Source organism: Daphnia pulicaria, chromosome 3 (genome assembly GCF_021234035.1).
Source record: "Daphnia pulicaria isolate SC F1-1A chromosome 3, SC_F0-13Bv2, whole genome shotgun sequence".
NCBI classification, from domain to species: domain Eukaryota; kingdom Metazoa; phylum Arthropoda; class Branchiopoda; order Diplostraca; family Daphniidae; genus Daphnia; species Daphnia pulicaria.
This window is the reverse complement of record NC_060915.1, coordinates 756,053-774,937: the sequence shown is the minus strand read 5'-3', so window position 1 is coordinate 774,937 and position 18,885 is coordinate 756,053. Positions and strand designations below refer to the sequence as shown.

Sequence of the window (18,885 nt, the reverse complement as noted above, 5' to 3'; positions counted from 1 at the left end):
CCCAGTCCCAATGGATGAATAGAAAATCACTTCAAAGTGATAGAAATGTTTGTTCATTGAATTTGGACTCGTAACCATCGCGAATAAAAAAGCGCGATAAACTTTGAAAAACTCGCAATGAAATTTATCCAGAATCATTCAAATAGATGAATTGAACCTATCTCTATGCCATTGATATTTTTGATCTACGAATTTGGACTGGTAACCATCGCGATTAAAAAACGCGATAAACTTTGAAAAACTCTCAATGGAATTGATCCAGAATCATTCTTATAGATGAATTGAACCTATCTCTAAGGCATTGAAATGTTTTATCTACGAATTTGGACTGGTAACCATCGTGATTGAAAAAAAAATTTCAAGAAATTTGTTATTGAAAACAAACTATTCATCGCCAACGACATCCCGTATTCCCAAGCGGTCACCCTTCCAAGTACTAACGGGACTCGACGTGACTTAACTTCTGGGAGCTGACGAGACCAGGTGCGTTCTACGTGATATGGCCGTTGACATTCAAAAATGAAAAATTACCCTCCCAGTCCCAATGGATGAATAGAAAATCACTTCAAAGTGATAGAAATGTTTGTTCATTGAATTTGGACTCGTAACCATCGCGAATAAAAAAGCGCGATAAACTTTGAAAAACTCGCAATGAAATTTATCCAGAATCATTCAAATAGATGAATTGAACCTATCTCTATGCCATTGATATTTTTGATCTACGAATTTGGACTGGTAACCATCGCGATTAAAAAACGCGATAAACTTTGAAAAACTCTCAATGGAATTGATCCAGAATCATTCTTATAGATGAATTGAACCTATCTCTAAGGCATTGAAATGTTTTATCTACGAATTTGGACTGGTAACCATCGTGATTGAAAAAAAAATTTCAAGAAATTTGTTATTGAAAACAAACTATTCATCGCAAACGACATCCCGTATTCCCAAGCGGTCACCCTTCCAAGTACTAACGGGACTCGACGTAACTTAACTTCTGGGAGCTGACGAGACCAGGTGCGTTCTACGTGATATGGCCGTTGACATTCAAAAATGAAAAATTACCCTCCCAGTCCCAATGGATGAATAGAAAATCACTTCAAAGTGATAGAAATGTTTGTTCATTGAATTTGGACTCGTAACCATCGCGAATAAAAAAGCGCGATAAACTTTGAAAAACTCGCAATGAAATTTATCCAGAATCATTCAAATAGATGAATTGAACCTATCTCTATGCCATTGATATTTTTGATCTACGAATTTGGACTGGTAACCATCGTGATTGAAAAAAAATTTCAAGAAATTTGTTATTGAAAACAAAATATTCATCGCCAACGACATCCCGTATTCCCAAGCGGTCACCCTTCCAAGTACTAACGGGACTCGACGTAACTTAACTTCTGGGAGCTGACGAGACCAGGTGCTTTCTACGTGATATGGCCGTTGACATTCAAAAATGAAAAATTACCCTCCCAGTCCCAATGGATGAATAGAAAATCACTTCAAAGTGATAGAAATGTTTGTTCATTGAATTTGGACTCGTAACCATCGCGAATAAAAAAGCGCGATAAACTTTGAAAAACTCGCAATGAAATTTATCCAGAATCATTCCTATAGATGAATTGAACCTATCTCTATGCCATTGATATTTTTGATCTACGAATTTGGACTGGTAACCATCGCGATTAAAAAACGCGATAAACTTTGAAAAAACTCTCAATGGAATTGATCCAGAATCATTCTTATAGATGAATTGAACCTATCTCTAAGGCATTGAAATGTTTTATCTACGAATTTGGACTGGTAACCATCGTGATTGAAAAAAAAATTTCAAGAAATTTGTTATTGAAAACAAACTATTCATCGCAAACGACATCCCGTATTCCCAAGCGGTCACCCTTCCAAGTACTAACGGGACTCGACGTAACTTAACTTCTGGGAGCTGACGAGACCAGGTGCGTTCTACGTGATATGGCCGTTGACATTCAAAAATGAAAAATTACCCTCCCAGTCCCAATGGATGAATAGAAAATCACTTCAAAGTGATAGAAATGTTTGTTCATTGAATTTGGACTCGTAACCATCGCGAATAAAAAAGCGCGATAAACTTTGAAAAACTCGCAATGAAATTTATCCAGAATCATTCAAATAGATGAATTGAACCTATCTCTATGCCATTGATATTTTTGATCTACGAATTTGGACTGGTAACCATCGTGATTGAAAAAAAATTTCAAGAAATTTGTTATTGAAAACAAAATATTCATCGCCAACGACATCCCGTATTCCCAAGCGGTCACCCTTCCAAGTACTAACGGGACTCGACGTAACTTAACTTCTGGGAGCTGACGAGACCAGGTGCGTTCTACGTGATATGGCCGTTGACATTCAAAAATGAAAAATTACCCTCCCAGTCCCAATGGATGAATAGAAAATCACTTCAAAGTGATAGAAATGTTTGTTCATTGAATTTGGACTCGTAACCATCGCGAATAAAAAAGCGCGATAAACTTTGAAAAACTCGCAATGAAATTTATCCAGAATCATTCAAATAGATGAATTGAACCTATCTCTATGCCATTGATATTTTTGATCTACGAATTTGGACTGGTAACCATCGCGATTAAAAAACGCGATAAACTTTGAAAAACTCTCAATGGAATTGATCCAGAATCATTCTTATAGATGAATTGAACCTATCTCTAAGGCATTGAAATGTTTTATCTACGAATTTGGACTGGTAACCATCGTGATTGAAAAAAAAATTTCAAGAAATTTGTTATTGAAAACAAACTATTCATCGCCAACGACATCCCGTATTCCCAAGCGGTCACCCTTCCAAGTACTAACGGGACTCGACGTGACTTAACTTCTGGGAGCTGACGAGACCAGGTGCGTTCTACGTGATATGGCCGTTGACATTCAAAAATGAAAAATTACCCTCCCAGTCCCAATGGATGAATAGAAAATCACTTCAAAGTGATAGAAATGTTTGTTCATTGAATTTGGACTCGTAACCATCGCGAATAAAAAAGCGCGATAAACTTTGAAAAACTCGCAATGAAATTTATCCAGAATCATTCAAATAGATGAATTGAACCTATCTCTATGCCATTGATATTTTTGATCTACGAATTTGGACTGGTAACCATCGCGATTAAAAAACGCGATAAACTTTGAAAAACTCTCAATGGAATTGATCCAGAATCATTCTTATAGATGAATTGAACCTATCTCTAAGGCATTGAAATGTTTTATCTACGAATTTGGACTGGTAACCATCGTGATTGAAAAAAAAATTTCAAGAAATTTGTTATTGAAAACAAACTATTCATCGCAAACGACATCCCGTATTCCCAAGCGGTCACCCTTCCAAGTACTAACGGGACTCGACGTAACTTAACTTCTGGGAGCTGACGAGACCAGGTGCGTTCTACGTGATATGGCCGTTGACATTCAAAAATGAAAAATTACCCTCCCAGTCCCAATGGATGAATAGAAAATCACTTCAAAGTGATAGAAATGTTTGTTCATTGAATTTGGACTCGTAACCATCGCGAATAAAAAAGCGCGATAAACTTTGAAAAACTCGCAATGAAATTTATCCAGAATCATTCAAATAGATGAATTGAACCTATCTCTATGCCATTGATATTTTTGATCTACGAATTTGGACTGGTAACCATCGTGATTGAAAAAAAATTTCAAGAAATTTGTTATTGAAAACAAAATATTCATCGCCAACGACATCCCGTATTCCCAAGCGGTCACCCTTCCAAGTACTAACGGGACTCGACGTAACTTAACTTCTGGGAGCTGACGAGACCAGGTGCGTTCTACGTGATATGGCCGTTGACATTCAAAAATGAAAAATTACCCTCCCAGTCCCAATGGATGAATAGAAAATCACTTCAAAGTGATAGAAATGTTTGTTCATTGAATTTGGACTCGTAACCATCGCGAATAAAAAAGCGCGATAAACTTTGAAAAACTCGCAATGAAATTTATCCAGAATCATTCCTATAGATGAATTGAACCTATCTCTATGCCATTGATATTTTTGATCTACGAATTTGGACTGGTAACCATCGCGATTAAAAAACGCGATAAACTTTGAAAAAACTCTCAATGGAATTGATCCAGAATCATTCTTATAGATGAATTGAACCTATCTCTAAGGCATTGAAATGTTTTATCTACGAATTTGGACTGGTAACCATCGTGATTGAAAAAAAAATTTCAAGAAATTTGTTATTGAAAACAAACTATTTATCGCAAACGACATCCCGTATTCCCAAGCGGTCACCCTTCCAAGTACTAACGGGACTCGACGTAACTTAACTTCTGGGATCTGACGAGACCAGGTGTGTTCTACGTGATATGGCCGTTGACATTCAAAAATGAAAAATTACCCTCCCAGTCCCAATGGATGAATAGAAAATCACTTCAAAGTGATAGAAATGTTTGTTCATTGAATTTGGACTCGTAACCATCGCGAATAAAAAAGCGCGATAAACTTTGAAAAACTCGCAATGAAATTTATCCAGAATCATTTAAATAGATGAATTGAACCTATCTCTATGCCATTGATATTTTTGATCTACGAATTTGGACTGGTAACCATCGCGATTAAAAAACGCGATAAACTTTGAAAAACTCTCAATGGAATTGATCCAGAATCATTCTTATAGATGAATTGAACCTATCTCTAAGGCATTGAAATGTTTTATCTACGAATTTGGACTGGTAACCATCGTGATTGAAAAAAAAATTTCAAGAAATTTGTTATTGAAAACAAACTATTCATCGCCAACGACATCCCGTATTCCCAAGCGGTCACCCTTCCAAGTACTAACGGGACTCGACGTGACTTAACTTCTGGGAGCTGACGAGACCAGGTGCGTTCTACGTGATATGGCCGTTGACATTCAAAAATGAAAAATTACCCTCCCAGTCCCAATGGATGAATAGAAAATCACTTCAAAGTGATAGAAATGTTTGTTCATTGAATTTGGACTCGTAACCATCGCGAATAAAAAAGCGCGATAAACTTTGAAAAACTCGCAATGAAATTTATCCAGAATCATTCAAATAGATGAATTGAACCTATCTCTATGCCATTGATATTTTTGATCTACGAATTTGGACTGGTAACCATCGCGATTAAAAAACGCGATAAACTTTGAAAAACTCTCAATGGAATTGATCCAGAATCATTCTTATAGATGAATTGAACCTATCTCTAAGGCATTGAAATGTTTTATCTACGAATTTGGACTGGTAACCATCGTGATTGAAAAAAAAATTTCAAGAAATTTGTTATTGAAAACAAACTATTCATCGCAAACGACATCCCGTATTCCCAAGCGGTCACCCTTCCAAGTACTAACGGGACTCGACGTAACTTAACTTCTGGGAGCTGACGAGACCAGGTGCGTTCTACGTGATATGGCCGTTGACATTCAAAAATGAAAAATTACCCTCCCAGTCCCAATGGATGAATAGAAAATCACTTCAAAGTGATAGAAATGTTTGTTCATTGAATTTGGACTCGTAACCATCGCGAATAAAAAAGCGCGATAAACTTTGAAAAACTCGCAATGAAATTTATCCAGAATCATTCAAATAGATGAATTGAACCTATCTCTATGCCATTGATATTTTTGATCTACGAATTTGGACTGGTAACCATCGTGATTGAAAAAAAATTTCAAGAAATTTGTTATTGAAAACAAAATATTCATCGCCAACGACATCCCGTATTCCCAAGCGGTCACCCTTCCAAGTACTAACGGGACTCGACGTAACTTAACTTCTGGGAGCTGACGAGACCAGGTGCGTTCTACGTGATATGGCCGTTGACATTCAAAAATGAAAAATTACCCTCCCAGTCCCAATGGATGAATAGAAAATCACTTCAAAGTGATAGAAATGTTTGTTCATTGAATTTGGACTCGTAACCATCGCGAATAAAAAAGCGCGATAAACTTTGAAAAACTCGCAATGAAATTTATCCAGAATCATTCAAATAGATGAATTGAACCTATCTCTATGCCATTGATATTTTTGATCTACGAATTTGGACTGGTAACCATCGTGATTGAAAAAAAATTTCAAGAAATTTGTTATTGAAAACAAAATATTCATCGCCAACGACATCCCGTATTCCCAAGCGGTCACCCTTCCAAGTACTAACGGGACTCGACGTAACTTAACTTCTGGGAGCTGACGAGACCAGGTGCGTTCTACGTGATATGGCCGTTGACATTCAAAAATGAAAAATTACCCTCCCAGTCCCAATGGATGAATAGAAAATCACTTCAAAGTGATAGAAATGTTTGTTCATTGAATTTGGACTCGTAACCATCGCGAATAAAAAAGCGCGATAAACTTTGAAAAACTCGCAATGAAATTTATCCAGAATCATTCCTATAGATGAATTGAACCTATCTCTATGCCATTGATATTTTTGATCTACGAATTTGGACTGGTAACCATCGCGATTAAAAAACGCGATAAACTTTGAAAAAACTCTCAATGGAATTGATCCAGAATCATTCTTATAGATGAATTGAACCTATCTCTAAGGCATTGAAATGTTTTATCTACGAATTTGGACTGGTAACCATCGTGATTGAAAAAAAAATTTCAAGAAATTTGTTATTGAAAACAAACTATTCATCGCAAACGACATCCCGTATTCCCAAGCGGTCACCCTTCCAAGTACTAACGGGACTCGACGTAACTTAACTTCTGGGAGCTGACGAGACCAGGTGCGTTCTACGTGATATGGCCGTTGACATTCAAAAATGAAAAATTACCCTCCCAGTCCCAATGGATGAATAGAAAATCACTTCAAAGTGATAGAAATGTTTGTTCATTGAATTTGGACTCGTAACCATCGCGAATAAAAAAGCGCGATAAACTTTGAAAAACTCGCAATGAAATTTATCCAGAATCATTCAAATAGATGAATTGAACCTATCTCTATGCCATTGATATTTTTGATCTACGAATTTGGACTGGTAACCATCGTGATTGAAAAAAAATTTCAAGAAATTTGTTATTGAAAACAAAATATTCATCGCCAACGACATCCCGTATTCCCAAGCGGTCACCCTTCCAAGTACTAACGGGACTCGACGTAACTTAACTTCTGGGAGCTGACGAGACCAGGTGCGTTCTACGTGATATGGCCGTTGACATTCAAAAATGAAAAATTACCCTCCCAGTCCCAATGGATGAATAGAAAATCACTTCAAAGTGATAGAAATGTTTGTTCATTGAATTTGGACTCGTAACCATCGCGAATAAAAAAGCGCGATAAACTTTGAAAAACTCGCAATGAAATTTATCCAGAATCATTCAAATAGATGAATTGAACCTATCTCTATGCCATTGATATTTTTGATCTACGAATTTGGACTGGTAACCATCGCGATTAAAAAACGCGATAAACTTTGAAAAACTCTCAATGGAATTGATCCAGAATCATTCTTATAGATGAATTGAACCTATCTCTAAGGCATTGAAATGTTTTATCTACGAATTTGGACTGGTAACCATCGTGATTGAAAAAAAAATTTCAAGAAATTTGTTATTGAAAACAAACTATTCATCGCAAACGACATCCCGTATTCCCAAGCGGTCACCCTTCCAAGTACTAACGGGACTCGACGTAACTTAACTTCTGGGAGCTGACGAGACCAGGTGCGTTCTACGTGATATGGCCGTTGACATTCAAAAATGAAAAATTACCCTCCCAGTCCCAATGGATGAATAGAAAATCACTTCAAAGTGATAGAAATGTTTGTTCATTGAATTTGGACTCGTAACCATCGCGAATAAAAAAGCGCGATAAACTTTGAAAAACTCGCAATGAAATTTATCCAGAATCATTCAAATAGATGAATTGAACCTATCTCTATGCCATTGATATTTTTGATCTACGAATTTGGACTGGTAACCATCGTGATTGAAAAAAAATTTCAAGAAATTTGTTATTGAAAACAAAATATTCATCGCCAACGACATCCCGTATTCCCAAGCGGTCACCCTTCCAAGTACTAACGGGACTCGACGTAACTTAACTTCTGGGAGCTGACGAGACCAGGTGCGTTCTACGTGATATGGCCGTTGACATTCAAAAATGAAAAATTACCCTCCCAGTCCCAATGGATGAATAGAAAATCACTTCAAAGTGATAGAAATGTTTGTTCATTGAATTTGGACTCGTAACCATCGCGAATAAAAAAGCGCGATAAACTTTGAAAAACTCGCAATGAAATTTATCCAGAATCATTCCTATAGATGAATTGAACCTATCTCTATGCCATTGATATTTTTGATCTACGAATTTGGACTGGTAACCATCGCGATTAAAAAACGCGATAAACTTTGAAAAAACTCTCAATGGAATTGATCCAGAATCATTCTTATAGATGAATTGAACCTATCTCTAAGGCATTGAAATGTTTTATCTACGAATTTGGACTGGTAACCATCGTGATTGAAAAAAAAATTTCAAGAAATTTGTTATTGAAAACAAACTATTTATCGCAAACGACATCCCGTATTCCCAAGCGGTCACCCTTCCAAGTACTAACGGGACTCGACGTAACTTAACTTCTGGGATCTGACGAGACCAGGTGTGTTCTACGTGATATGGCCGTTGACATTCAAAAATGAAAAATTACCCTCCCAGTCCCAATGGATGAATAGAAAATCACTTCAAAGTGATAGAAATGTTTGTTCATTGAATTTGGACTCGTAACCATCGCGAATAAAAAAGCGCGATAAACTTTGAAAAACTCGCAATGAAATTTATCCAGAATCATTTAAATAGATGAATTGAACCTATCTCTATGCCATTGATATTTTTGATCTACGAATTTGGACTGGTAACCATCGCGATTAAAAAACGCGATAAACTTTGAAAAACTCTCAATGGAATTGATCCAGAATCATTCTTATAGATGAATTGAACCTATCTCTAAGGCATTGAAATGTTTTATCTACGAATTTGGACTGGTAACCATCGTGATTGAAAAAAAAATTTCAAGAAATTTGTTATTGAAAACAAACTATTCATCGCCAACGACATCCCGTATTCCCAAGCGGTCACCCTTCCAAGTACTAACGGGACTCGACGTGACTTAACTTCTGGGAGCTGACGAGACCAGGTGCGTTCTACGTGATATGGCCGTTGACATTCAAAAATGAAAAATTACCCTCCCAGTCCCAATGGATGAATAGAAAATCACTTCAAAGTGATAGAAATGTTTGTTCATTGAATTTGGACTCGTAACCATCGCGAATAAAAAAGCGCGATAAACTTTGAAAAACTCGCAATGAAATTTATCCAGAATCATTCAAATAGATGAATTGAACCTATCTCTATGCCATTGATATTTTTGATCTACGAATTTGGACTGGTAACCATCGCGATTAAAAAACGCGATAAACTTTGAAAAACTCTCAATGGAATTGATCCAGAATCATTCTTATAGATGAATTGAACCTATCTCTAAGGCATTGAAATGTTTTATCTACGAATTTGGACTGGTAACCATCGTGATTGAAAAAAAAATTTCAAGAAATTTGTTATTGAAAACAAACTATTCATCGCAAACGACATCCCGTATTCCCAAGCGGTCACCCTTCCAAGTACTAACGGGACTCGACGTAACTTAACTTCTGGGAGCTGACGAGACCAGGTGCGTTCTACGTGATATGGCCGTTGACATTCAAAAATGAAAAATTACCCTCCCAGTCCCAATGGATGAATAGAAAATCACTTCAAAGTGATAGAAATGTTTGTTCATTGAATTTGGACTCGTAACCATCGCGAATAAAAAAGCGCGATAAACTTTGAAAAACTCGCAATGAAATTTATCCAGAATCATTCAAATAGATGAATTGAACCTATCTCTATGCCATTGATATTTTTGATCTACGAATTTGGACTGGTAACCATCGTGATTGAAAAAAAATTTCAAGAAATTTGTTATTGAAAACAAAATATTCATCGCCAACGACATCCCGTATTCCCAAGCGGTCACCCTTCCAAGTACTAACGGGACTCGACGTAACTTAACTTCTGGGAGCTGACGAGACCAGGTGCGTTCTACGTGATATGGCCGTTGACATTCAAAAATGAAAAATTACCCTCCCAGTCCCAATGGATGAATAGAAAATCACTTCAAAGTGATAGAAATGTTTGTTCATTGAATTTGGACTCGTAACCATCGCGAATAAAAAAGCGCGATAAACTTTGAAAAACTCGCAATGAAATTTATCCAGAATCATTCAAATAGATGAATTGAACCTATCTCTATGCCATTGATATTTTTGATCTACGAATTTGGACTGGTAACCATCGTGATTGAAAAAAAATTTCAAGAAATTTGTTATTGAAAACAAAATATTCATCGCCAACGACATCCCGTATTCCCAAGCGGTCACCCTTCCAAGTACTAACGGGACTCGACGTAACTTAACTTCTGGGAGCTGACGAGACCAGGTGCGTTCTACGTGATATGGCCGTTGACATTCAAAAATGAAAAATTACCCTCCCAGTCCCAATGGATGAATAGAAAATCACTTCAAAGTGATAGAAATGTTTGTTCATTGAATTTGGACTCGTAACCATCGCGAATAAAAAAGCGCGATAAACTTTGAAAAACTCGCAATGAAATTTATCCAGAATCATTCCTATAGATGAATTGAACCTATCTCTATGCCATTGATATTTTTGATCTACGAATTTGGACTGGTAACCATCGCGATTAAAAAACGCGATAAACTTTGAAAAAACTCTCAATGGAATTGATCCAGAATCATTCTTATAGATGAATTGAACCTATCTCTAAGGCATTGAAATGTTTTATCTACGAATTTGGACTGGTAACCATCGTGATTGAAAAAAAAATTTCAAGAAATTTGTTATTGAAAACAAACTATTCATCGCAAACGACATCCCGTATTCCCAAGCGGTCACCCTTCCAAGTACTAACGGGACTCGACGTAACTTAACTTCTGGGAGCTGACGAGACCAGGTGCGTTCTACGTGATATGGCCGTTGACATTCAAAAATGAAAAATTACCCTCCCAGTCCCAATGGATGAATAGAAAATCACTTCAAAGTGATAGAAATGTTTGTTCATTGAATTTGGACTCGTAACCATCGCGAATAAAAAAGCGCGATAAACTTTGAAAAACTCGCAATGAAATTTATCCAGAATCATTCAAATAGATGAATTGAACCTATCTCTATGCCATTGATATTTTTGATCTACGAATTTGGACTGGTAACCATCGTGATTGAAAAAAAATTTCAAGAAATTTGTTATTGAAAACAAAATATTCATCGCCAACGACATCCCGTATTCCCAAGCGGTCACCCTTCCAAGTACTAACGGGACTCGACGTAACTTAACTTCTGGGAGCTGACGAGACCAGGTGCGTTCTACGTGATATGGCCGTTGACATTCAAAAATGAAAAATTACCCTCCCAGTCCCAATGGATGAATAGAAAATCACTTCAAAGTGATAGAAATGTTTGTTCATTGAATTTGGACTCGTAACCATCGCGAATAAAAAAGCGCGATAAACTTTGAAAAACTCGCAATGAAATTTATCCAGAATCATTCAAATAGATGAATTGAACCTATCTCTATGCCATTGATATTTTTGATCTACGAATTTGGACTGGTAACCATCGCGATTAAAAAACGCGATAAACTTTGAAAAACTCTCAATGGAATTGATCCAGAATCATTCTTATAGATGAATTGAACCTATCTCTAAGGCATTGAAATGTTTTATCTACGAATTTGGACTGGTAACCATCGTGATTGAAAAAAAAATTTCAAGAAATTTGTTATTGAAAACAAACTATTCATCGCAAACGACATCCCGTATTCCCAAGCGGTCACCCTTCCAAGTACTAACGGGACTCGACGTAACTTAACTTCTGGGAGCTGACGAGACCAGGTGCGTTCTACGTGATATGGCCGTTGACATTCAAAAATGAAAAATTACCCTCCCAGTCCCAATGGATGAATAGAAAATCACTTCAAAGTGATAGAAATGTTTGTTCATTGAATTTGGACTCGTAACCATCGCGAATAAAAAAGCGCGATAAACTTTGAAAAACTCGCAATGAAATTTATCCAGAATCATTCAAATAGATGAATTGAACCTATCTCTATGCCATTGATATTTTTGATCTACGAATTTGGACTGGTAACCATCGCGATTAAAAAACGCGATAAACTTTGAAAAACTCTCAATGGAATTGATCCAGAATCATTCTTATAGATGAATTGAACCTATCTCTAAGGCATTGAAATGTTTTATCTACGAATTTGGACTGGTAACCATCGTGATTGAAAAAAAAATTTCAAGAAATTTGTTATTGAAAACAAACTATTCATCGCCAACGACATCCCGTATTCCCAAGCGGTCACCCTTCCAAGTACTAACGGGACTCGACGTGACTTAACTTCTGGGAGCTGACGAGACCAGGTGCGTTCTACGTGATATGGCCGTTGACATTCAAAAATGAAAAATTACCCTCCCAGTCCCAATGGATGAATAGAAAATCACTTCAAAGTGATAGAAATGTTTGTTCATTGAATTTGGACTCGTAACCATCGCGAATAAAAAAGCGCGATAAACTTTGAAAAACTCGCAATGAAATTTATCCAGAATCATTCCTATAGATGAATTGAACCTATCTCTATGCCATTGATATTTTTGATCTACGAATTTGGACTGGTAACCATCGCGATTAAAAAACGCGATAAACTTTGAAAAAACTCTCAATGGAATTGATCCAGAATCATTCTTATAGATGAATTGAACCTATCTCTAAGGCATTGAAATGTTTTATCTACGAATTTGGACTGGTAACCATCGTGATTGAAAAAAAAATTTCAAGAAATTTGTTATTGAAAACAAACTATTCATCGCAAACGACATCCCGTATTCCCAAGCGGTCACCCTTCCAAGTACTAACGGGACTCGACGTAACTTAACTTCTGGGAGCTGACGAGACCAGGTGCGTTCTACGTGATATGGCCGTTGACATTCAAAAATGAAAAATTACCCTCCCAGTCCCAATGGATGAATAGAAAATCACTTCAAAGTGATAGAAATGTTTGTTCATTGAATTTGGACTCGTAACCATCGCGAATAAAAAAGCGCGATAAACTTTGAAAAACTCGCAATGAAATTTATCCAGAATCATTCAAATAGATGAATTGAACCTATCTCTATGCCATTGATATTTTTGATCTACGAATTTGGACTGGTAACCATCGTGATTGAAAAAAAATTTCAAGAAATTTGTTATTGAAAACAAAATATTCATCGCCAACGACATCCCGTATTCCCAAGCGGTCACCCTTCCAAGTACTAACGGGACTCGACGTAACTTAACTTCTGGGAGCTGACGAGACCAGGTGCGTTCTACGTGATATGGCCGTTGACATTCAAAAATGAAAAATTACCCTCCCAGTCCCAATGGATGAATAGAAAATCACTTCAAAGTGATAGAAATGTTTGTTCATTGAATTTGGACTCGTAACCATCGCGAATAAAAAAGCGCGATAAACTTTGAAAAACTCGCAATGAAATTTATCCAGAATCATTCAAATAGATGAATTGAACCTATCTCTATGCCATTGATATTTTTGATCTACGAATTTGGACTGGTAACCATCGCGATTAAAAAACGCGATAAACTTTGAAAAACTCTCAATGGAATTGATCCAGAATCATTCTTATAGATGAATTGAACCTATCTCTAAGGCATTGAAATGTTTTATCTACGAATTTGGACTGGTAACCATCGTGATTGAAAAAAAAATTTCAAGAAATTTGTTATTGAAAACAAACTATTCATCGCAAACGACATCCCGTATTCCCAAGCGGTCACCCTTCCAAGTACTAACGGGACTCGACGTAACTTAACTTCTGGGAGCTGACGAGACCAGGTGCGTTCTACGTGATATGGCCGTTGACATTCAAAAATGAAAAATTACCCTCCCAGTCCCAATGGATGAATAGAAAATCACTTCAAAGTGATAGAAATGTTTGTTCATTGAATTTGGACTCGTAACCATCGCGAATAAAAAAGCGCGATAAACTTTGAAAAACTCGCAATGAAATTTATCCAGAATCATTCAAATAGATGAATTGAACCTATCTCTATGCCATTGATATTTTTGATCTACGAATTTGGACTGGTAACCATCGCGATTAAAAAACGCGATAAACTTTGAAAAACTCTCAATGGAATTGATCCAGAATCATTCTTATAGATGAATTGAACCTATCTCTAAGGCATTGAAATGTTTTATCTACGAATTTGGACTGGTAACCATCGTGATTGAAAAAAAAATTTCAAGAAATTTGTTATTGAAAACAAACTATTCATCGCCAACGACATCCCGTATTCCCAAGCGGTCACCCTTCCAAGTACTAACGGGACTCGACGTGACTTAACTTCTGGGAGCTGACGAGACCAGGTGCGTTCTACGTGATATGGCCGTTGACATTCAAAAATGAAAAATTACCCTCCCAGTCCCAATGGATGAATAGAAAATCACTTCAAAGTGATAGAAATGTTTGTTCATTGAATTTGGACTCGTAACCATCGCGAATAAAAAAGCGCGATAAACTTTGAAAAACTCGCAATGAAATTTATCCAGAATCATTCAAATAGATGAATTGAACCTATCTCTATGCCATTGATATTTTTGATCTACGAATTTGGACTGGTAACCATCGCGATTAAAAAACGCGATAAACTTTGAAAAACTCTCAATGGAATTGATCCAGAATCATTCTTATAGATGAATTGAACCTATCTCTAAGGCATTGAAATGTTTTATCTACGAATTTGGACTGGTAACCATCGTGATTGAAAAAAAAATTTCAAGAAATTTGTTATTGAAAACAAACTATTCATCGCAAACGACATCCCGTATTCCCAAGCGGTCACCCTTCCAAGTACTAACGGGACTCGACGTAACTTAACTTCTGGGAGCTGACGAGACCAGGTGCGTTCTACGTGATATGGCCGTTGACATTCAAAAATGAAAAATTACCCTCCCAGTCCCAATGGATGAATAGAAAATCACTTCAAAGTGATAGAAATGTTTGTTCATTGAATTTGGACTCGTAACCATCGCGAATAAAAAAGCGCGATAAACTTTGAAAAACTCGCAATGAAATTTATCCAGAATCATTCAAATAGATGAATTGAACCTATCTCTATGCCATTGATATTTTTGATCTACGAATTTGGACTGGTAACCATCGCGATTAAAAAACGCGATAAACTTTGAAAAACTCTCAATGGAATTGATCCAGAATCATTCTTATAGATGAATTGAACCTATCTCTAAGGCATTGAAATGTTTTATCTACGAATTTGGACTGGTAACCATCGTGATTGAAAAAAAAATTTCAAGAAATTTGTTATTGAAAACAAACTATTCATCGCCAACGACATCCCGTATTCCCAAGCGGTCACCCTTCCAAGTACTAACGGGACTCGACGTGACTTAACTTCTGGGAGCTGACGAGACCAGGTGCGTTCTACGTGATATGGCCGTTGACATTCAAAAATGAAAAATTACCCTCCCAGTCCCAATGGATGAATAGAAAATCACTTCAAAGTGATAGAAATGTTTGTTCATTGAATTTGGACTCGTAACCATCGCGAATAAAAAAGCGCGATAAACTTTGAAAAACTCGCAATGAAATTTATCCAGAATCATTCAAATAGATGAATTGAACCTATCTCTATGCCATTGATATTTTTGATCTACGAATTTGGACTGGTAACCATCGTGATTGAAAAAAAATTTCAAGAAATTTGTTATTGAAAACAAAATATTCATCGCCAACGACATCCCGTATTCCCAAGCGGTCACCCTTCCAAGTACTAACGGGACTCGACGTAACTTAACTTCTGGGAGCTGACGAGACCAGGTGCGTTCTACGTGATATGGCCGTTGACATTCAAAAATGAAAAATTACCCTCCCAGTCCCAATGGATGAATAGAAAATCACTTCAAAGTGATAGAAATGTTTGTTCATTGAATTTGGACTCGTAACCATCGCGAATAAAAAAGCGCGATAAACTTTGAAAAACTCGCAATGAAATTTATCCAGAATCATTCAAATAGATGAATTGAACCTATCTCTATGCCATTGATATTTTTGATCTACGAATTTGGACTGGTAACCATCGTGATTGAAAAAAAATTTCAAGAAATTTGTTATTGAAAACAAAATATTCATCGCCAACGACATCCCGTATTCCCAAGCGGTCACCCTTCCAAGTACTAACGGGACTCGACGTAACTTAACTTCTGGGAGCTGACGAGACCAGGTGCTTTCTACGTGATATGGCCGTTGACATTCAAAAATGAAAAATTACCCTCCCAGTCCCAATGGATGAATAGAAAATCACTTCAAAGTGATAGAAATGTTTGTTCATTGAATTTGGACTCGTAACCATCGCGAATAAAAAAGCGCGATAAACTTTGAAAAACTCGCAATGAAATTTATCCAGAATCATTCAAATAGATGAATTGAACCTATCTCTATGCCATTGATATTTTTGATCTACGAATTTGGACTGGTAACCATCGCGATTAAAAAACGCGATAAACTTTGAAAAACTCTCAATGGAATTGATCCAGAATCATTCTTATAGATGAATTGAACCTATCTCTAAGGCATTGAAATGTTTTATCTACGAATTTGGACTGGTAACCATCGTGATTGAAAAAAAAATTTCAAGAAATTTGTTATTGAAAACAAACTATTCATCGCAAACGACATCCCGTATTCCCAAGCGGTCACCCTTCCAAGTACTAACGGGACTCGACGTAACTTAACTTCTGGGAGCTGACGAGACCAGGTGCGTTCTACGTGATATGGCCGTTGACATTCAAAAATGAAAAATTACCCTCCCAGTCCCAATGGATGAATAGAAAATCACTTCAAAGTGATAGAAATGTTTGTTCATTGAATTTGGACTCGTAACCATCGCGAATAAAAAAGCGCGATAAACTTTGAAAAACTCGCAATGAAATTTATCCAGAATCATTCAAATAGATGAATTGAACCTATCTCTATGCCATTGATATTTTTGATCTACGAATTTGGACTGGTAACCATCGCGATTAAAAAACGCGATAAACTTTGAAAAACTCTCAATGGAATTGATCCAGAATCATTCTTATAGATGAATTGAACCTATCTCTAAGGCATTGAAATGTTTTATCTACGAATTTGGACTGGTAACCATCGTGATTGAAAAAAAAATTTCAAGAAATTTGTTATTGAAAACAAACTATTCATCGCCAACGACATCCCGTATTCCCAAGCGGTCACCCTTCCAAGTACTAACGGGACTCGACGTGACTTAACTTCTGGGAGCTGACGAGACCAGGTGCGTTCTACGTGATATGGCCGTTGACATTCAAAAATGAAAAATTACCCTCCCAGTCCCAATGGATGAATAGAAAATCACTTCAAAGTGATAGAAATGTTTGTTCATTGAATTTGGACTCGTAACCATCGCGAATAAAAAAGCGCGATAAACTTTGAAAAACTCGCAATGAAATTTATCCAGAATCATTCAAATAGATGAATTGAACCTATCTCTATGCCATTGATATTTTTGATCTACGAATTTGGACTGGTAACCATCGTGATTGAAAAAAAATTTCAAGAAATTTGTTATTGAAAACAAAATATTCATCGCCAACGACATCCCGTATTCCCAAGCGGTCACCCTTCCAAGTACTAACGGGACTCGACGTAACTTAACTTCTGGGAGCTGACGAGACCAGGTGCGTTCTACGTGATATGGCCGTTGACATTCAAAAATGAAAAATTACCCTCCCAGTCCCAATGGATGAATAGAAAATCACTTCAAAGTGATAGAAATGTTTGTTCATTGAATTTGGACTCGTAACCATCGCGAATAAAAAAGCGCGATAAACTTTGAAAAACTCGCAATGAAATTTATCCAGAATCATTCAAATAGATGAATTGAACCTATCTCTATGCCATTGATATTTTTGATCTACGAATTTGGACTGGTAACCATCGTGATTGAAAAAAAATTTCAAGAAATTTGTTATTGAAAACAAAATATTCATCGCCAACGACATCCCGTATTCCCAAGCGGTCACCCTTCCAAGTACTAACGGGACTCGACGTAACTTAACTTCTGGGAGCTGACGAGACCAGGTGCTTTCTACGTGATATGGCCGTTGACATTCAAAAATGAAAAATTACCCTCCCAGTCCCAATGGATGAATAGAAAATCACTTCAAAGTGATAGAAATGTTTGTTCATTGAATTTGGACTCGTAACCATCGCGAATAAAAAAGCGCGATAAACTTTGAAAAACTCGCAATGAAATTTATCCAGAATCATTCCTATAGATGAATTGAACCTATCTCTATGCCATTGATATTTTTGATCTACGAATTTGGACTGGTAACCATCGCGATTAAAAAACGCGATAAACTTTGAAAAAACTCTCAATGGAATTGATCCAGAATCATTCTTATAGATGAATTGAACCTATCTCTAAGGCATTGAAATGTTTTATCTACGAATTTGGACTGGTAACCATCGTGATTGAAAAAAAAATTTCAAGAAATTTGTTATTGAAAACAAACTATTCATCGCAAACGACATCCCGTATTCCCAAGCGGTCACCCTTCCAAGTACTAACGGGACTCGACGTAACTTAACTTCTGGGAGCTGACGAGACCAGGTGCGTTCTACGTGATATGGCCGTTGACATTCAAAAATGAAAAATTACCCTCCCAGTCCCAATGGATG

General features: G+C 36.8%; 3 non-coding genes and 36 pseudogenes across 3 annotated transcripts; all 39 read right to left on the bottom strand.

The window, feature by feature from the left end:
- Window positions 1–392: 392 nt before the first annotated feature.
- On the bottom strand, window positions 393–511 carry LOC124334764 (annotated as a pseudogene).
- Window positions 512–926: 415 nt separating this feature from the next.
- Window positions 927–1,045, bottom strand: LOC124334540 (annotated as a pseudogene).
- Window positions 1,046–1,329: 284 nt separating this feature from the next.
- LOC124332873 lies at window positions 1,330–1,448 on the bottom strand. The gene has a single exon (XR_006916862.1). It is a non-coding gene; the product is annotated as a 5S ribosomal RNA (ribosomal RNA).
- Window positions 1,449–1,864: 416 nt separating this feature from the next.
- LOC124334539 lies at window positions 1,865–1,983 on the bottom strand (annotated as a pseudogene).
- Window positions 1,984–2,267: 284 nt separating this feature from the next.
- LOC124330732 lies at window positions 2,268–2,386 on the bottom strand (annotated as a pseudogene).
- A 415-nt stretch (window positions 2,387–2,801) lies between these two features.
- Window positions 2,802–2,920, bottom strand: LOC124334762 (annotated as a pseudogene).
- A 415-nt stretch (window positions 2,921–3,335) lies between these two features.
- On the bottom strand, window positions 3,336–3,454 carry LOC124334538 (annotated as a pseudogene).
- A 284-nt stretch (window positions 3,455–3,738) lies between these two features.
- LOC124330731 lies at window positions 3,739–3,857 on the bottom strand (annotated as a pseudogene).
- A 416-nt stretch (window positions 3,858–4,273) lies between these two features.
- Window positions 4,274–4,392, bottom strand: LOC124331029 (annotated as a pseudogene).
- Window positions 4,393–4,807: 415 nt separating this feature from the next.
- On the bottom strand, window positions 4,808–4,926 carry LOC124334761 (annotated as a pseudogene).
- Window positions 4,927–5,341: 415 nt separating this feature from the next.
- Window positions 5,342–5,460, bottom strand: LOC124334536 (annotated as a pseudogene).
- A 284-nt stretch (window positions 5,461–5,744) lies between these two features.
- On the bottom strand, window positions 5,745–5,863 carry LOC124330730 (annotated as a pseudogene).
- A 284-nt stretch (window positions 5,864–6,147) lies between these two features.
- Window positions 6,148–6,266, bottom strand: LOC124330729 (annotated as a pseudogene).
- Window positions 6,267–6,682: 416 nt separating this feature from the next.
- Window positions 6,683–6,801, bottom strand: LOC124334535 (annotated as a pseudogene).
- Window positions 6,802–7,085: 284 nt separating this feature from the next.
- Window positions 7,086–7,204, bottom strand: LOC124330728 (annotated as a pseudogene).
- A 415-nt stretch (window positions 7,205–7,619) lies between these two features.
- On the bottom strand, window positions 7,620–7,738 carry LOC124334534 (annotated as a pseudogene).
- Window positions 7,739–8,022: 284 nt separating this feature from the next.
- Window positions 8,023–8,141, bottom strand: LOC124330727 (annotated as a pseudogene).
- A 416-nt stretch (window positions 8,142–8,557) lies between these two features.
- On the bottom strand, window positions 8,558–8,676 carry LOC124331017 (annotated as a pseudogene).
- A 415-nt stretch (window positions 8,677–9,091) lies between these two features.
- Window positions 9,092–9,210, bottom strand: LOC124334760 (annotated as a pseudogene).
- A 415-nt stretch (window positions 9,211–9,625) lies between these two features.
- On the bottom strand, window positions 9,626–9,744 carry LOC124334533 (annotated as a pseudogene).
- A 284-nt stretch (window positions 9,745–10,028) lies between these two features.
- Window positions 10,029–10,147, bottom strand: LOC124330726 (annotated as a pseudogene).
- A 284-nt stretch (window positions 10,148–10,431) lies between these two features.
- LOC124330725 lies at window positions 10,432–10,550 on the bottom strand (annotated as a pseudogene).
- Window positions 10,551–10,966: 416 nt separating this feature from the next.
- LOC124334532 lies at window positions 10,967–11,085 on the bottom strand (annotated as a pseudogene).
- A 284-nt stretch (window positions 11,086–11,369) lies between these two features.
- Window positions 11,370–11,488, bottom strand: LOC124330724 (annotated as a pseudogene).
- Window positions 11,489–11,903: 415 nt separating this feature from the next.
- Window positions 11,904–12,022, bottom strand: LOC124334531 (annotated as a pseudogene).
- A 415-nt stretch (window positions 12,023–12,437) lies between these two features.
- LOC124334759 lies at window positions 12,438–12,556 on the bottom strand (annotated as a pseudogene).
- Window positions 12,557–12,972: 416 nt separating this feature from the next.
- Window positions 12,973–13,091, bottom strand: LOC124334530 (annotated as a pseudogene).
- A 284-nt stretch (window positions 13,092–13,375) lies between these two features.
- On the bottom strand, window positions 13,376–13,494 carry LOC124330723 (annotated as a pseudogene).
- Window positions 13,495–13,909: 415 nt separating this feature from the next.
- Window positions 13,910–14,028, bottom strand: LOC124334529 (annotated as a pseudogene).
- A 415-nt stretch (window positions 14,029–14,443) lies between these two features.
- Window positions 14,444–14,562, bottom strand: LOC124334757 (annotated as a pseudogene).
- Window positions 14,563–14,977: 415 nt separating this feature from the next.
- Window positions 14,978–15,096, bottom strand: LOC124334528 (annotated as a pseudogene).
- Window positions 15,097–15,511: 415 nt separating this feature from the next.
- On the bottom strand, window positions 15,512–15,630 carry LOC124334756 (annotated as a pseudogene).
- Window positions 15,631–15,914: 284 nt separating this feature from the next.
- LOC124330721 lies at window positions 15,915–16,033 on the bottom strand (annotated as a pseudogene).
- A 284-nt stretch (window positions 16,034–16,317) lies between these two features.
- Window positions 16,318–16,436, bottom strand: LOC124332757. Its single transcript, XR_006916860.1, has one exon. It is a non-coding gene; the product is annotated as a 5S ribosomal RNA (ribosomal RNA).
- Window positions 16,437–16,851: 415 nt separating this feature from the next.
- LOC124334527 lies at window positions 16,852–16,970 on the bottom strand (annotated as a pseudogene).
- A 415-nt stretch (window positions 16,971–17,385) lies between these two features.
- LOC124334755 lies at window positions 17,386–17,504 on the bottom strand (annotated as a pseudogene).
- Window positions 17,505–17,788: 284 nt separating this feature from the next.
- On the bottom strand, window positions 17,789–17,907 carry LOC124330720 (annotated as a pseudogene).
- Window positions 17,908–18,191: 284 nt separating this feature from the next.
- Window positions 18,192–18,310, bottom strand: LOC124332639. Its single transcript, XR_006916859.1, has one exon. It is a non-coding gene; the product is annotated as a 5S ribosomal RNA (ribosomal RNA).
- Window positions 18,311–18,726: 416 nt separating this feature from the next.
- Window positions 18,727–18,845, bottom strand: LOC124334525 (annotated as a pseudogene).
- Between the last annotated feature and the right edge of the window lie 40 nt (window positions 18,846–18,885).